Below are 14,378 nucleotides of genomic sequence, written 5' to 3'. Positions count from 1 at the left end.
GGTGCTGATTGTTGGGGCAAGGTCAGATGAGTCTGGGCATTTAAAATCTTTGAGATTGACATCACCTGGTCTTCCCAGGTGATGATTGAGAACAATACATGACACTGGCAGGTCTCAGCTTTGCAAAGGGGGCAGTGCATGCTATAAATTCTGCAGGGTGCCCAAACTTTTTCAGACACCATTTTTTTGTTTTCTGTTATTTTGAAAGTTTAAATGATGAAAATAAAATCTAACTTTTGTTGACATATTATAAGAATGTCTAATCTGTAATTTCATGCCTTTTGGAGATTTTTCCATCTTTCCTTGGCTTCTTTACACACATTAATACAAATTTTTACCTGGGGTGCCCAAACTTTTGATCCCCACTGTATATGAATATTGTATATAACACTGCTGTATATGAATACTTCTGTCCATCAACCATCAGTATATTCCAAACTTTCAACTTCCTTAATATCCACATGCTTTTCCTTCACTCGTCACATGCTTTTCCATCAAAATGTTGAATCTCTATTTTGTTTCTCTATCTAATCCTATCAAGCTACTTACAACAATCCGCTCCTACCTCACCTGTCTCACCACTTGCACACACCATCAACTCCCGGACCAAACCCACAAACTTCCTTAGCACAATGCACACAGCCATTTGTCCACTCAAACTACTATATCCAAAGCCACCAAGGAACATTCTTTAGGAGACAATGAGACAGTCAATCCTCAATTAATACTCAACAACTTAGTTTACAACACAGACACATGTCACGGTCCGGTCAGATGGCAGGAGGTGGATCCACTGGACCAAAGGAGAGATGGCGTGGGCCGTACCAGGGGAACGGAGTCTAAGGGATTACTGGTTTTCACCAGAGCCCGCCGCAAAGCGGGATGGTCTTGCTGCTGTGATAATCCCCAGGTCGTTCCACCCGGTAGCAACTCAACTCCTCTGGTTCCGAGATAGACGCGGTACTGGAGGGATAGGCAGAAGCATAGTCAGACGTAGCAATGGTCAGGGCAGGCAGCACAAGTTCTAAGGCGGTAGTCACAGGCAACGGGTCGGCAACAGGCAGGGTAACACTGGAACAACAGGGAACGCTTTCACAAGGCACAAAGATCCGGCAGGAGGCTGTGGGAGGAGAAGGTATTTATAGGCAGTGCACAGGTGAATGCCTAATTAAGTCCAACCAGCACTGCCTCTCACACCTTAACCCTTAATAACCACTTTGGGCCAGGCACCAATCACTGGTGCACTGGCCATTTAAATCTAAGAGTCCCAGCGCGCGCGCGCCCTAGAGAGCGGGGACACACACGCCGAGACGCCGGAGCGCTGCCTGGGGACACACGCTGAGAGCGCTCCGAGGCCAGCAGGGGGCCCGGAGCACTCATCGTAACAGTACCACCCCCCCTTTGGTCTCCCCCTCTTTTTAGTACCGAAGAACTTGAGGATGAGGCTGCAGTCCAGGATGCTCTCCTCCGGCTCCCAAGATCTCTCTTCAGGACCGCAGCCCTCCCAGTCGACCAGAAAGAATTTTCTTCCTCTAACCACTTTGGATGCCAAAATCTCCTTGAAGGAGAAGACATCAGCTGTGCCAGCCACAGGAGTGGGAGTGGTGATTTTAGGGTAGAAGCGGTTAAAGATGGCAGGCTTAAGGAGAGAGACATGGAATGAATTAGGGATCCTAAGGGAGGAAGGGAGATGGAGCTGATAAGCCACAGGATTTATCCTCTTCTTAATCTTGTAGGGTCCCAAGTATCCCACCGCTGCCACCAGTTTGTCATGAACCGAGACGTGCGGGTGGTAGGACTATTTCTAAAATCACTATTTGTCTACACTAGGCCGAAAATAATGATAAAAAATCCCTCTTACACCACCCAATTAAATGATATTGCTGCCACCACCTGCCTGTTTTAAGCCGACAGGAAGCTATCAATCCAATCTGGATATGCTACAATTCCCAAATATAATCTACTATCCCCAGTAGTATATATAAACAGGAAAAAGATTAATCCAAATCTATAATGTAGCCGAACAGGTAAGTAAATTTAAGACTATAACTTCAATCTCCTCAAGGACAATGTAAGTCCGTTTTACCAGACATAAGGCGGTACTTAATAAATGAATGATTTATTATGAAAGAAAAATATTCACAGTACATGTAAAAATAGATGTTAACAAGACAAAGTTTCACCACACAGAAAAAGTTACTTTACTTACAAAAGTTAGAGAGTTCTATTCCATGGGGTCTGGTAGGAAATGGTGTCTGGCATCCAAAATTAGATCTTGTCCCCCATGCAAGCGCCCCTAGTCCCCCCACGTCTGCAGTTTTATATCCTGCTATGGACAGGAGACACCACTATGTTCAGCCCCTGGGCCGGACAAGGAGGAGAGATAGATGCTGCCCACTTCCTCATGGTAACTTTATGCCCAAAGAATAGGAAATTACCCCTAACTTTTATCATGGGTCCGGCACCCACATCATTTTGGGTTCTCCATCAAATCCTCATTATATTTGGGTTCTCCATCAAATCCTCTTTCTAGGGATACCTGACATGACCCCCTTATTGTGTATAATTTACCCAGTGCATACAGTTCGGGCAGGGATCAATACACAAGGGTCATGTGAGGACTCATTTTAAAGGTATTATGATGGAGAATCTAACCGTATATACATAGGGCTGCATACATACTACCCTGACCCCCATATTTCATATTGGAAGACATGGCATTTACACAGGGGGAATATGTCCCAAACATTTCTTTGATCTATTGACATCAGGTCTAGGAGTCTGCTTGGCTGTGAAGGCGTCAAATTTACCATTCAGGCAAGCAGTGTCCATTAATTAGCACAGCTATGTCAATCGCCCCCAAATGGCCACTGGAAGTCATAGCTTAGACTGTCGTCTCCTGGCAGTTTGGATCAAAACACGAGGGATTTTTTGAAATGTTAAACTAACACAGACAAGGGTAATTGGATTAAAAGTGTGCATACCGATGGACATATATTACAAATGACAACAATCACCCTGCAACACGGATATATTTTGCCATGGTATATGACACCTCCCCCCAATAAGAGATGCACTGGGAGGAGGCACACACGCCTCTACCTTGCGTCGTTTACCAAGTCTTCCACTTGACATGGCACCAGAGATAGGGCTGTAATTCTCCCAAAGCCCAAACAATTGCACGACACATTTTTTTCATTGTGGCACTCAATGACAGCATTCTTTGTCCCACTTCATACATTCTTTCTCGAGAATCCCAGCCATACCACTGCTTCTGCAAGAACTGATAGGTATTCATACTCTCTTCCTGCATACATATTGGATCTTGAGGCTGGGCTGTTCCTCACACAGACAGACAATCACTCCCTCTCTGCCCTGCTTTACCATCAGGTGGCCCTCCCACATTCTCACATGGCATCTCTGGCATCCCTGGTTCTGGCACAGACTCATTCTGCACTATCTCCCAGTGGCACTGCCCTTTTCTGGCTGCAAACGGCACCACGCACGCCTCTGGTTCTGGCGCAAACACGCTCTGCCCTACCTCCCAGTGACATGGTCCGCTCGCACTCCCAGCTGGCACCTCATGCATCTCTGGTTCAGGCACAGACTCATATTCATTCTGCCCTCCCTCCCAGGGAAACAACCTTGGTGCATTCTCACAGGGCATCTCATACATCCCTGCTACCAAAATCTCCCCTGGCTCTGGTACAGCCGGGTACACATGCTTATTCTGGCCTCCCTCACTTGGAGACAGACTAGGCACATTCTCACAGGGCATCTCATACATCCCTGCTACCACAATCTCCCCGGGCTCTGGCACAGCCGGGTACACATGCTTATTCTGGCCTCCCTCACTTGGAGACAGAGTAGGCACATTCTCACAGGGCATCTCGTACATCCCTGCTACCACAATCTCCCCTGGCTCTGGCACAGCCGGGTACACATGCTTATTCTGGCCTCCCTCACATGGAGACAGACTAGGCACATTCTCACAAGGCATCTCATACATCCCTGCTACCACAATCTCCCCTGGCTTTGCCAAAGCCGGGTACACCTGTTCACTCAGGCCTTCCTCCCAGCAGTTTAGGACATGTAAACCTCCACACTCTGCTCTTACCATAGCAGGACTCCTATGTGGTGGGGGTTGGTCATAGGTATCATCATCTGGCACATACTGAGATAACAATTTACCCAAGTCAGTACCTAGTAATATATTTGTAGGCAGGTTATCAGCCACCCCAATATCTCTGAGACCCTTCCCCGCTCCCCAGTCCAAATACACCCGTGCCATTGGCGCTGCAGGACGTACTCCTCCAATTCCTCCGACTGCTAAAGTCTGTCCCGAAATAAAGTCCTTAGAACTCACCAGCTCTGGCCACACAAGAGTCACATCTGCACCAGTGTCTCGCAGTCCGACAGTTAACCGACCGTTTACTGTAACTGGTTGCATATTATTCAAACTGGCACTGCCCTTGGCTTGGGAAAAAAACAACAGAAGGTGGTAATCCTGAGGGACGCCCAGCTCCAGTGGAGGGTCTAGGCGGTAATCCTGAGGGAAGCCCCTCAACGGTAGATGGTGTAGGTCTCCTTTTCTCCAGGCATGTAGAACTCATGTGCCCAACTTTATTGCAAACATAACATCTGCGGTTATCCCCAGGTATAGCAGTGGTATCGGCTCCCACTCTCCTTGGCGTAGAAGCTGGTGCATAAGAAGGCACAGTAGGCTGGGTGATGGGTGGTTGTGGTGCAGGGGTCCTCCATCTTTTGGTAAATCCTCTGACCCGGTCTGTTGATGCTCGGTTGGCGGTGTGGAAATCTGCCATTTCCCCAGCGTCCAATGCTGTTTTGGGTTCCCGGTCCAGCAGCCATTCCTGTACGTCTGCCGGACACAGCTGTAAAAACTGCTCCTTGATGATTAGATCCACCAGGCTTTCAAAGGTGTTAATCTCCAGCCCTCTGGTCCACTGTCCAAATGCTGTGGTCAGGTGTCCCACAAGAGCGGTGTAACTCTCGGTGGATTTCTTCTGCAAAGTCCTGAATTTCTTTCGGTACATCTCAGGGGTAAGGTTGTACCGTTTCTGCAGAGCAGTCTTAATGGCATCATAGTCCTGGTCAGATTCTGCTGGTAACTCTGCAAATGCTTCCAGTGCTGGACCTCTGAGGCCTAGGAGTCTGCTTGGCTGTGAAGGCGTCAAATTTACCATCCAGGCAAGCAGTGTCCATTAATTAGCACAGTTATGTTACTCGCCCCCAAATGGCCACTGGAAGTCATAGCTTAGACTGTCGTCTCCTGGCAGTTTGGATCAAAACACGAGGGATTCTTTGAAATGTTAAACTAACACAGACAAGGGTAATTGGATTAAAAGTGTGCATACCGATGGACATATATTACAAATGACAAAAATCACCCTGCAACATGGATATATTTTGCCATGGTATATGACAGCGAGGACCCAGTTTGTAGCTTGGGACCCTAAAACGAACATACTTGGCTGAGAGCCACACTCTGCCTCCATGGGAAAAAAGCGGAGGAGCTCTGCGTTTTTAATCCGCTTGGGACTTCATGCGGGCAGAGGCTTGTAGAAGGGCAGTACGAGTCTCACGCCAAATGGTGGAGAAGTCCTGGATGAGTTCATCAACTGTGGGAACTGCTGAGGAGGTAGACAAGGGCAGAGGATGACGTCCGTAGACCACAAAGAATGGAGATTTATTGGAAGCGGTGGAATTCTTGTAATTGTAAGAGAACTCTGCCCACAGGAGGAGATCTGCCCAGTTGTCTTGGCGAGAAGAAACAAAGTGTCGGAGATAATCTCCCAGGACTTGATTCACTCGTTCCACTTGACCGTTTGTTTGGGGGTGGTGAGAGGAAGAGAAATCTAATTTCACTTTGAGCTGACTGCAAAGAGCCCTCCAGAATTTGGATACAAACTGCACACCTCGATCAGAAACAATATGCGTGGGTAAACCATGCAGACGGAAAATGTGCTTGAAGAATTGCTTAGCCAGTAGTGGCGCAGAGGGCAGCCCAGGTAATGGTACGAAGTGCGCCATCTTGGAAAAACGGTCCACTACCACCCAAATGAGAGTCATGCCAAGGGAAGGAGGAAGGTCGGTCACGAAATCCATGGCGATGTGGGACCATGGGGTCTCAGGAACAGAAAGAGGTAAGAGCAATCCAGCTGGTTTCTGGTGAGGCGACTCGTCCCGTGCGCAGACCGCACAAGCTTGGACGTAGTCCGAAACATCCCTCTCCACGGAAGGCCACCAATATCTTTGGGCGATTAGCTGGAGTGTCTTCAGGACTCCTGGGTGACCTGCAAACAAGGAAGCGTGACCCACTTGAGGATTTGAAGGCGCTGACGAGGAGGCACATAGGACTTGCCAGGAGGAAGAGAGCGCAGGTTCACAGGAGCAACAGCAATCAGGCGCTCAGGTGGAATAATATGCTGGGGAGTAGTCTTGTCACCCATCACATCAGAAGAGCAGGAGAGGGCATCTACCCTGATGTTCTTGCTTGCCGGACGGAAATGGATCACAAAATTGAAGCGAGCAAAGAACAGGGACCAAAGAGCCTGGCGTGGATTGAGCCTCTGTGCGGACTGAAGATAGGCAAGATTTTTGTGGTCTGTGTAAATGGACACCGGATGGATGAATCCCTCGAGAAGATGTCTCCACTCCTCAAGAGACAATTTGATGGCCAGCAACTCCCTGTCACCAATCGAGTCGTTTCTCTCGGCTAGTGTGAAGATCTTGGGAAAAAAAACGCAAGTTAGGGTCCTGCCTCTAGGTGCTTCTGGGTGAACACGGCTCCGGCACCCACAGAGGAGGCATCCACTTCCAGAGAAAATGGCTTAGTGGGGTCCGGTCTGGAAAGTACAGGTGCGGTGGCAAAAGCGGCTTTCAAGGACTGGAAGGCTTCTTCTGCTTGAGGAGGCCACAATTTGGGATTAGCACCTTTCTTGGTCAAGGCCACTATGGGAGAGACCAGGGTGGAGAAATGAGGGAAGAATTGCCTATGATAGTTAGCGAAACCCAAAAACCTTTGGATGGCACGAATTCCAGAGGGGCGTGGCCAGTCCAGAACTGCAGAGAGCTTAGCCGGGTCCATCTGTAAACCTTGGGCGGAAATTATGTACCCCAGGAAGGGCAGACTGGACCGCTCGAACAGGCACTTCTCGATTTTTGCGTAGAGGCGGTTTCTTCGAAGGCGTGAAAGGACTTGGCGTACATGTTCCCGGTGTTGCTCAAGGGTTGAGGAGAAAATCAGAATGTCGTCAAGGCAAACGACCACGCAGGTGTAAAGCAGATCTCTGAAAATGTCATTGACCAATTCTTGAAACACGGCAGGTGCGTTGCAGAGGCCGAAGGGCATCACCAGGTATTCAAAATGGCCATCCTGTGTGTTAAAGGCGGTCTTCCACGGAGCTCCACGGAGGTCCAGCTTGGTAAAGATTCTGGCCCACGCAGACGGTCAAAGAGCTCAGAGATCAAGGGGAGAGGGTAACGGTTCTTAACTGTGATCTTGTTAAGTCCTCTGTAATCTATGCATGGGCGGAGGGAGCTGTCCTTTTTAGTAACAAAGAAAAAAACGGCTCCAGCTGGAGAAGAGGACTTCCTTATGAAACCCCTCTGCAGGTTTTCTCGGATGTACTCCGACATGGCAAGAGTCTCTGGTGGAGAGAGTGGATAGATACGACCCCGTGCAGGAGTAGTCCCTGGCATCAGATCAATCGGACAATCATAGGGTCTATGAGGTGGAAGAACTTCAGCTTGCTTCTTACAAAAGACATCGGCAAAACTGTGGTAGGGTTCTGGAAGGCCTGGTGGCGCAGAGGCAACAGGGTCTTGCTTGACGGGTACAGTTTTGAGGCAGCGGCCGAAGCAAGAGGACCCCCAACTCTGGATTTCTCCGGTGGTCCAATACAGGACGGGACAATGGTGCTGAAGCCAGGGTAAACCAAGGAGGAGTCCAGAGGAGCAAAAGGGTAGGACAAAGAACTCCAAACTTTCAGTATGCAGAAAGCCAATGTCCATCTGTAGAGGTGGAGTGCGGTACTGGACAGTAGTAGTAAGTCTCTCTCAATTGGCTGTAGAGATGAAGAAAGGCTTGGACAAACGGACCACAGGAATTTGATGCTTGTCTATCAAGGAGGCATGGATGAAATTGCTGGCAGATCCAGAATCCAAGAAGGCTGTGGCAGTGAAGGAAGACTTGGCAGGCACGGAAAGCTGCACAGATACCGTCAGGCGTGGAGAGGAAGAATCCACACCTAGCAACGACTCTCCTACGTTTACTAGGTACGTGCGTTTCCCAGAACGCGGAGGACAGTCTCTGAGGAAATGCTCGGTACTAGCGCAGTAAAGACACAAATTTTCGAGTCTGCGACAACTCCGTTCTTGTGAGGTCAGGCGAGACCGGTCCACTTGCATGGCTTCCACGGCGGGAGGCCCAGAGAAGAGGTGCAGTGGATGCTGAAAAACCGGAGATAAGCGAGTATAGCGTCCTGTACGAGCCTTCTCTCTTTCTTGAAGGAGTTCCTCTTGTCTCTCTGAGAAACGCTTGTCAATCCTTGTGGCCAGGAGAATGAGGTCACCAAGGTTACAAGGTATCTCACGTGCAGCTAGAACATACTTAATCTCACTGCTTAGTCCCTTCTTGAATGTAGCACATTCATTCTACATTGTTCCAATTCAACTCTGAGGCGAGAGTACGGAATTGGATGGTGTAATCACCCACAGAAGCGCCTCCATGGGTCAAATTTAGCAAAGCTGTTTCTGCAGAGGATACCTGGGCGGGTTCCTCGAATAAACTCTGAAACTCCCGACAGAAGCGCTGGACGAAGGTTGTGGCAGGATCAGAGCGGTCCCATAATGGTGTAGCCCAGGCCAGGGCCTTCCCGGTGAGCAGACAGAGTATGAATGCCACCTTAGCACGCTCAGAAGGAAAAAAGTCGTCCGACATCTCGAGGTGCAGAGAACACTGGGTAAGGAAACCACGGCACTGTTTCGGATCTCCAGCATACTTCTCAGGCAGGGACAGGAGTACTCTGGAAACAGTTACTGGCAGAGGAGCAGGAACAGGTGGTGGAGTAGGCTGCTGCTGGGTAGAGATGATCTGCTGCAACATGGCGGACATCTGCTGGAGCTGGCTGGCCTGCATGGCAACGACCATAGGCAGATCCTTAGGATCAGGTACCTCAGCGAAATCCATGGCCGGATCTTACTGTCACGGTTCGGTCAGATGGCAGGAGGTGGATCCACTGGACCAGAAGAGAGATGGCATGGGCCGTACCAGGGTAACGGAGTCTAAGGGATTACTGGTTTTCACCAGAGCCCTCCGCAAAGCGGGATGGTCTTGCTGCGGCGGTAATCCCCAGGTCGTTCCACCCGGTAGCGACTCAACTCCTCTGGTTGCTGAGATAGACGCGTTACAGGAGGGATAGGCAGAAGCGTAGTCAGATGTAGCAATGGTCAGGGCAGGCAGCACAGGTTCTAAGGCGGTAGTCACGGGCAACGGGTCAGCAACAGGCAGGGTAACACTGGAACAACAGGGAACACTTTCACAAGGCACAAACAAAGATCCGGCAGGAGGCTGTGGGAGGAGAAGGTATTTATAGGCAGTGCACAGGTGAATGCCTAATTAAGTCCAACCAGCACTGCCTCTCAAACCTTAACCCTTAATAACCACTTTGGGCCAGGCACCAATCAGTGGTGCACTGGTCCTTTAAATCTAAGAGTCCCGGCGCGCGTGTGCCCTAGAGATCGAGGACGCACATGCCGAGATGCCGGAGCGCTGCCTGGGGACACACGCTGTGAGCGCTCCGAGGCCAGCAGGGGGCCCGGAGCGCTCAGATTAACAACACAGTCTGCCTAGTACTCAGAACCAAACAAAAGGGTGCGTATAGGTACAACCAAAATTTGTCTCCTGATATTAATCTTCTGGTACAAGAGATACTGGCTAATACATAATGTCAGGAGTACACTAAAAAGTTATTAGGGATACAGAAAAAGATACTGGACTGGTATAATAAAAGAGAGATCAGAGTTAGCTTTTACTCTGATAAAGCACAAAATATACCAGCAGTACAATACAAAAAAGATATCCTCTGATACAGATACTGGACTGGTAGAACACAAAAGATATCAGATAACTCTAATACAACACAAAATCTACCAGCAGTACGATATCCACACGATATCCACAAAAGCTATCCTCTGATACAGATACTGAACTAGTACGATACACACAAAAGTTACTTGACTGATACAATATAAAAAGATATCAGAGTTCGCTTTAACTCTGATACAGCACAAAAGCTATAAGAAGTACATATTTACACAAAAGTTATCAGGGACAGCACTTTTAATTCTACAGCACTTTTAATTCCCTTGACCGTATCAAGTAGATCAAGAACAATCAGAAACCAAAATCCAAGCAAAACGTTTTTCCGAATCGAAAATGTTGATCAGATTTCTTAAAGCTCAAAAATTAAACAGCAATCTTATTAAGAAGTGCATTTTTGATGTTAACCCCTTAAGGACCAGGCCATTTTACACCTTAGGACCAGAGAGTTTTTTGCACATCTGACCACTGTCACTTTAAACATTAATAACTCTGGAATGCTTTTAGTTATCATTCTGATTCCGAGATTGTTTTTTCGTGACATATTCTACTTTAACATAGTGGTAAAATTTTGAGGTAACTTGCATCCTTTCTTGGTGAAAAATCCCAAAATTTGATGAAAAATGTGAAAATTTTGAAGCTGTCTGCTTGTAAGGAAAATGGATATTCCAAATAAAAAAATGTTTTGATTCACATATACAATATGTCTACTTTATGTTTGCATCATAAAATTGACGTGTTTTTACTTTTGGAAGACACCAGAGGGCTTCAAAGTTCAGTAGCAATTTTCCAATTTTTCACAAAATTTTCAAACTCACTATTTTTCAGGGACCAGTTCAGGTTTGAAGTGGATTTGAAGGTCTTCATATTAGAAATACCCCGCAAATGACCCCATTATAAAAACTGCACCCCCTAAAGTATTCATAATGACATTCAGTCAGCATTTTAACCCTTTAGGCGTTTCACAGGAATAGCAGCAAAGTGAAGGAGAAAATTCACAATCTTCATTTTTTACACTCACATGTTCTTATAGACCCAATTTTTTTATTTTTTCAAGGGGTAAAAGGAGAACATTTATACTTATGCTTGTAGACCAATTTCTCTCGAGTAAGCACATACCTCATATGTCTATGTAAATTGTTCGGCGGGCGCAGTAGAGGGCTCAGAAGCGAAGGAGCGACAAGGGGATTTTGGAGAGTACGTTTTTCTGAAATGGTTTTTGGGGGGCATGTTGCATTTAGGAAGCCCCTATGGTGCCAGAACAGCAAAAAAAAAAACACATGCCATACCATTTTGGAAACTAGACCCCTTGAGGAACGTAACAAGGAATTAAGTGAGCCTTAATACCCCACAGGTGTTTCACGAAAAAAATATTTTTCACAAAAATGTGTGTTTCCCCCCAAATTTCACATTTTTGCAAGGGTTAAAAGCAAAAAATACCCCCCAAAATTTGTAACCCCATCTCTTCTGAGTATGGAGGTACCCCATAAGTTTACCTGAAGTGCACTACGGGCGAACTACAATGCTCAGAAGAGAAGGAGTCATATTTGGCTTTTTGAGAGCAAATTTTGCTCGGGGGGCATGTCGCATTTAGGAAGCCCCTATGGTGCCAGAACAGCAAAAAAAAAAAAAAAAAAAAACACATGGCATACCTTTTTGGAAACTAGACCCCTTGAGGAATGTAACAAGGAATAAAGTGAGCCTTAATACCCCACAGGGGTTTCACGACTTTTGCATATGTAAAAAAAAATATATATTTTTTTCACTAAAATGTGTGCTTCCCCCCAAATTTCAAATTTTTGCAAGGGTTAATAGCAGAAAAGACCCCCCAAAATTTGTAACCTCATCTCTTCTGAGTATGGAAATACCCCATGTGTGGACGTCAAGTGCTCTGCTGGCGCACTACAATGCTCAGAAGAGGAGCGCCATTGAGCTTTTGGGAAAAAAATTGTTTGGAATGGAAGTCAGGGGCCATGTGCGTTTAGAAAGCCCCCCCGTGGTGCCAGAACAGTGGACCCCCCCCCCACATGTGACCCTATTTTGGAAACTATACCCCTCACAGAAATTAATAAGGGGTGCAGTGAGTATTTACACCCCACTGGCGTTTGACAGATCTTTGGAACAGTGGGATGTGCAAATGAAAAATTTTGTTTTTCATCTTCACGGACCACTGTTCCAAAAATCTGTTAGACACCTGTGGGGCGTAAATGCTCACTGTACCCCTTATTACATTATGTGAGGGGTGTAGTTTCCAAAATGGGATCACATGTGGGTATTTTTTTTTTTGCGTTTATGTCAGAACCGCTGTAAAATCAGCCACCCCTGTGCAACTCACCAATTTAGGCCTCAAATGTACATAGTGCGCTCTCACTCCTGAGCCTTGTTGTGCGCCCGCAGAGCATTTTACGCCTACATATGGGGTATTTCTGTACTCAGGAGAAATTGCGTTACAAATTTTGGGGGTCTTTTTTTCCTTTTAACGCTTGTGAAAATAAAAAGTATAGGGCAACACCAGCATGTTAGTGTAAATTTTTTTATTTTTTTACACTAACAAGCTGGTGTAGCCCCAACTTTTCCTTTTCATAAGGGGTAAAAGGAGAAAAAGCCCCCAAAATTTGTAGTGCAATTTCTCCTGAGTACGGAGATACCCCATATGTGGCCCTAAACTGTTTCCTTGAAATACGACAGGGCTCCGAAGTGAGAGAGCTCCATGTGCATTTGAGGACTAAATTAGGGATCGCATAGGGTGGACATAGGGGTATTCTACGCCAGTGATTCCCAAGCAGGGTGCCTCCAGCTGTTGCTAAATTCCCAGCATGCCTGGACAGTCAGTGGCTGTCCGGAAATGCTGGGAGTTGTTGTTTTGCAACAGCTGGAGGCTCCGTTTTGGAAACACTGCCATACTATACAGTTTTAATTTTTATTGGGGGGGAGGGGGGAGACAGTGTAAGGGGTGTATATGTAGTGTTTTACTCTTTATTATGTGTTAGTGTAGTGCTTTTAGGGTACATTCGCACTGGCGTGTTACGGTGAGTTTCCCGCTAGGAATTTGAGCTGTGGCGAAAAATTTGCCGCAGCCCAAACTTGAAGCAGGAAACTTACTGTAAACCTGCCTGTGTGAATGTACCCTGTACACCTCCAGCTGTTTCAAAACTACAGCTCCCAGCATGTACTGACAGACCGTGCATGCTGGAAGTTGTACTTTTGCAACAGCTGGAGACACACTGGTTGGAAAACCTTCAGTTAGGACCTTCTTGGACCTTCTGTTACCTAACTCAGTATTTTCCAACCAGTCTGCCTCCAGCTGTTGCAAAACTACAACTCCCAGCATGTACTGATCGCCGAAGTGCATGCTGGGAGATGTAGTTATGCAATAGCTGGAGGTACACAACTACAACTCCCAGCATGCCGAGACAGCTGATTGCTGTTTGGACATGCTGGGATTTGCAGTTTTGCAACATCTGGAGGGCTACAGTTTTAGAGAACACTGCAAAGCTGTTGCAAAACTACAATTCCCAGCATGCCCTGACAGCAAACAGTTGTTTGGGCATGCTAGGATGCAAGCATGTAAGATTTGGAGGGCTACAGTTTAGGGACCACTATATAGTGGTCTCAAACTGTAGCCGTCCAGCTGTTGCAAAACTGTCTGGGCATGCTGGGAGTTGTAGTTTTGCAACATCTGGAGGGCTACAGTTAGAGACCACTGTATAATGGTCTCAAACTGTACCCTCCAGATGTTGCTAGGCAACCCACCAGCTTCCGTCGGATCCAGTCGCACGTCATCGCCGCCCGCGGATCTCCGTCGCCCGCCCGGATCGGTAAGTGGATCTTCGGCGCCGCTCCCCGTCGTTTCCCCGTCCTGCCCCGCCTATTGTGGGAGGGCAGGACGGGGAAAACGAAAGTTAACCACCCCCGCCCCCGATCTGCTATTGGTGGTCGCGTCTAGACCACCAATAGCAGGGATAGGAGGGGTGGCACCCGTGCCACCTCACTCCTATCGCTTCAGGGGGATCCTGGGTGTCTTAGATCCCCGCGATCCCCTTTACATTCTGGGTCACTATAGACCCGTAATGACCCGGAATTGCGCAAATCGCAAGTGTGAATTCACTTGCGATTTGCCGCGATCGCCGACATGGGGGGGTCTGATGACCCCCCTGGCCATTTTCACGGGATGCCTGCTGAATGATTTCAGCAGGCATCCCGGTCCGATCCCCGCCCGGCGCACGGCGGGGACCAGAACTGCCCATGACGTAAC

The 14,378-nt window shown here is 47.6% G+C and overlaps 1 protein-coding gene across 4 annotated transcripts in view; it reads right to left on the bottom strand.

Moving 5' to 3' along the window:
• CERS4 (ceramide synthase 4) overlaps positions 1 to 14,378 on the bottom strand; it is a 324,796-nt gene that overhangs the window by 293,349 nt on the left and 17,069 nt on the right. The window contains exon 1 of one of the 4 annotated variants that reach the window (XM_056569866.1): positions 4,367 to 4,386. The exons of the other annotated variants lie outside the window; for them this stretch is intronic. The gene's annotated coding sequence lies outside the window, so the exon portion shown is untranslated. Of the gene's footprint in view, positions 1 to 4,366; positions 4,387 to 14,378 lie in introns of those variants that run through there. 4 annotated transcript variants of the gene reach the window in all.

The sequence above is a fragment of the Hyla sarda genome, chromosome 1 (assembly GCF_029499605.1).
Source record: "Hyla sarda isolate aHylSar1 chromosome 1, aHylSar1.hap1, whole genome shotgun sequence".
Lineage (NCBI taxonomy): Eukaryota > Metazoa > Chordata > Amphibia > Anura > Hylidae > Hyla > Hyla sarda.
The sequence above is the reverse complement of the archived record's forward strand: the minus strand, read 5'-3'. Positions and strand labels throughout refer to the sequence as shown.